This window comes from Vulpes lagopus, chromosome 5 (assembly GCF_018345385.1).
Source record: "Vulpes lagopus strain Blue_001 chromosome 5, ASM1834538v1, whole genome shotgun sequence".
Taxonomy (NCBI): domain Eukaryota; kingdom Metazoa; phylum Chordata; class Mammalia; order Carnivora; family Canidae; genus Vulpes; species Vulpes lagopus.
The window spans coordinates 57,604,570-57,608,603 of record NC_054828.1 but is presented as its reverse complement, the minus strand read 5'-3'; positions in this window follow the sequence as shown (position 1 = coordinate 57,608,603).

Below are 4,034 nucleotides of genomic sequence, written 5' to 3'. Positions count from 1 at the left end.
AATAAGGTTCAGGTCTGACCCCAAACCCCTTGCTCTAACCAATATATTTCTCCATTAGAATAAGCCATGTTTGACTACAATACATAATTTTGATCACAGGCAACTCTCATTTGGTGGTTTAACTTTTCTATTCAGTGAGTAACAACCAGGCATAATGTTTGGGAACCGGCTTTGAAGATGAGCTGTGTTTCTCTGCTTCTTCATCTATAAAGTGGTGGTAATGCCACTGTTAACCCACAAGATTGTGTGAGGTTTATACAAATTAATATATGACAAGCTCTTGGCACAGTGGTGGGCACACAGGAGGCTTCAGTAACTGTTAGCTATTGCTGTTAACAATTTCCTGAAAGTCTCAGGATAGCTGTCCTTATCACCAGGCTAAAGATTTCAAAACGAAATGTAAAAAAAAAATATGAGTTTTTAATTTTTGACGTTCATAAATATTTAAATTGGATTCTGTTGTTTCTTCCCCCCTTTATCTCTTAGAAATTAACCTCTATTCAACTGTAGGAAGGAAAATCCTGCTGTGAATGTTTAGGGAGAATGGAATCACCCTGTCAGAAATATCACCCACTGCTTTGTTTGTTGTGTTGTTCTATGCTGCAAGAGACAATGGCTTTAATGAAACATTTCCATGAGTTATTGTTGTTGTGACTATTCTTATAATTAGCATTATTATGAATATTTTGCCTTTGTGGAGAGGCAAGGGGAGAGGCAAGGAAGGGGACACCTGGGTGGCTCAGGGGTTGAGCATCTACCTTTGGCTCAGGGCATGACCCCGGGGTCCTGGGATCGAGTCCCACATCGGGCTCCCCGCAGGGAGCCTGCTTCTCCCTCTGCCTGTGTCTCTGCCTCTCTCTGTGTCTCTCATGAATAAATAAATAAAATCTTAAAAAAGAGAGAGAGAGGCAAGGAAGGAGTAAAGCAAAGCGTGTGGGCTTTGCAGTCAAACATATCCAAGTCTGAATCCAGTTTCTAACTGATCCTTGGAAAGTGACTTCATTATTTTGAGTTTCAGCTTTGGTCATTTGTGCCTGCCTCCCTGATACAATTGATATTTGACAAAAAGATGTAATTTGCTCAAAGGTCTAATATTAACTGGCACATCACAAGAGTTCATTGAAAGTTATTTCACTTTCTCACCTCTGCCTTTTGTTTGTCCTTTCCCACTGCCTTTACTTTAGAAAGTTGGTCATACAGATGAATGGATAAAGAAGATGTGGCATATATATGATGGAATACTACTCAGTCATCAAAAAAATGAAATCTTCCCATTTGCATGTCATGTTTGGAACTAGAGGGTATCATGCTAAGTGAAATAAATCAATCAGAAAAAGACAAATAGGGCAGTCAGGGTGGCTCAGCGGTTTAGCGCCACCTTCGGTCTGGGGCCTGATCCTGGAGATCCAGGATTGAGTCCCACATCGGGCTCCCTGCATGGAGCCTGCTTCTCCCTCTGCCTGTGTCTCTGTCTCTCTCTCTCTGTCTCTCATGAATAAACAAATAAGATCTTACAAAAAAAAAAAAAAAGAAAGAAAAAGAAAAATACCATAGGATCGCCCTCAGCTGTGGAATTTAGGAAACAAAACGGGAGCACAGGGCAAGGGAGGGCAAAATAAAACAAGACAAAATCAGAGAGGGAGACAAACCATAAGAGACCCTTAATCACAGGAAACAAACTGAGGGTCGTTGGAAGGGAGGCGGATGGAGGGGATGGGGTAACTGGGTGACGAGGATTAAGGAGGGCACGTGATGTGATGACACCGGGTGTTATATAAGACTGAGGAATCACTGAGCTCTACCTCTGAAACCAATAACACTTTATATATCAATTGAATTTAAATTAAAAAATAAATAATAATAAAAAGAAAGCTGATCATAAGTATATGGAGGGGATTAGAATTCTTGGAGATCTTATTATATAGTAAATGATAGGAGTTAAATTACAGCCCCCCCTGCCACCACCGCCCCCCGTCAGTTCACTTGTTGATGTCCTGAAACCCAGAATGTAATCTTTTTTTTTTTTTTTTTTTTTAATTTATGATAGTCATACAGAGAGAGAGAGCGGCAGAGACACAGGCAGAGGGAGAAGCAGGCTCCATGCACCGGGAGCCCGACGCGGGACTCGATCCCGGGTCTCCAGGATCGCGCCCTGGGCCAAAGGCAGGCGCCAAACCGCTGCGCCACCCAGGGATCCCCCCAGAATGTAATCTTATTTGGAAATAGAGTTGTTGCAAATGCAATTAGTTAAGGTGAATTCGTACAGGAATTGGGTGGCCCCTAATTTAATAGGATGGGTGCCCTTCTATGAAGGGAAAATCTGGTCACAGACATGCACACACGGAGAACACTCTGTGAAGATTAATGCAGAGATTGGGGTAACACTTCTACAAGCCAACGGGTGCCAAAGACTGTCAGGAACCCACCAGAAGCCAGGTGAGAAGCATAGAGGAGGGTCTCCCTACAGCTCTTGGGAGGAATCAATCCTGACCACACCTTGATTTTGGACTCTTAGCCTCCAGAACTGAGACCATACATTTCTGTTGTTGAAGCCACTCATTTTGTTATGCTTGGTTACAGCAGCCCTAGCAACCTAACAAGAAAACAATGAGGACTAGAGCCTTCTCTGAAATGTTTAGCTTAGAGATTCTAAATTTTGTGCTTATTAAACTTTTACTTGTCTAAAAAAATTAAGTTCTTCAGCTCAAAATCAAGAGAAGTCAACAGTTTATCCAGAGAAGAAGTTACTAAAAACGAAGAATGACAGACAGATCCCCCATGAGATTCCATAAAACATTACTATAAAAAAATCTAAGAGTTAACATTTTTAAATGGCTTCTGATGCAACTGTTACCAATTCCCCATTAAAATAATTAGAAATGATATGGGAAGAAATGTGACAGGCACAATAATACTAAAATGGAAGACTGGCAATCAACCTTTTGCCAAAATCTAGTATACATATGAACCACAAGTAGATGGAACTCAGTTGAGAATCCATTTTCAAATGATATTTTCAAATTGGCTTGAAGGAAAGTGGGAAGACCCTTCATCTCTCCCCAACGCCCGTCTCCAGGTTACGCTACTCAGGGTCTTCACACATGAGAAAAATGCACAGCCATACGGGTGATTTTTAATGTGCCCAGATTATTATTCACCGTTCTCCTGTCCCAGGTAGTGTCCAACTTTCCACATCCATTCAGAAAGGGAACTTCTTGAATGTAACAGTGCAATAAAACAGGTGATAGTGATGGGGAGCAGAGGGCTCACTGAGGACAAAGCACAGGCTGCCACCCCACACACAACCCCCTCCTACTCCCCAACCCCCGCCCCGGGTGGGATCTGTGTGGCATTCCCCAGCAGGTTCCCAAGGTCTTGCTGCAGGGAAAACAACCTTTAACTTGATGATGGCCTCAGTGTCTCCTAAGTCCTCCTCTGCATGTGAAAACCCGCTGAAACCTCCCTTCTCTTCCCTCCCCCAAGTCTGCAGGTGTGTACTCAGCCACCCTCCCAGGCCCCCGCTCTTCCTGCCCATGGGTCCTGCCCCTGTGCTTTTAGAAAAACCACCATCTTGCACCAAAGATGTCTCAATAATTCCTTCTCGGTCATCAGCTCCGGACTCACCCCACCAAACCTCACCCATTGTCCAAAACTTCATCAGTAGGAATGGCTCATAAACTCAGGAAACACTTTATTTACATTTTATTTATGACAAAGGATACAATTCAGGAATAGCCAAATAGAAGAGATGCAGAGGACAGGCTAATGGGGGGGGGGGGGGGGGGTGGAGGGCAGTGGTGCAGAGCTTCCAAACTCTCTCCAGGGCACCACCCTCCCAGCACCTCAACTGTCAACCAGTCCCAAACTCATCAAACCTCCTTGTCCAAGGGGCACCTGGGGCTGAGTCAGTGAGACATCTGCCTTCTACTCAGCTCATGATCCTGGGGTCCTGAGGGGAGAACCTGCTCCCCCCACCCCAGTTCTCCCCCAGCTCAGCTTGGACACATGCGCTCTCTCTCTCTCTCTCTCTCTCT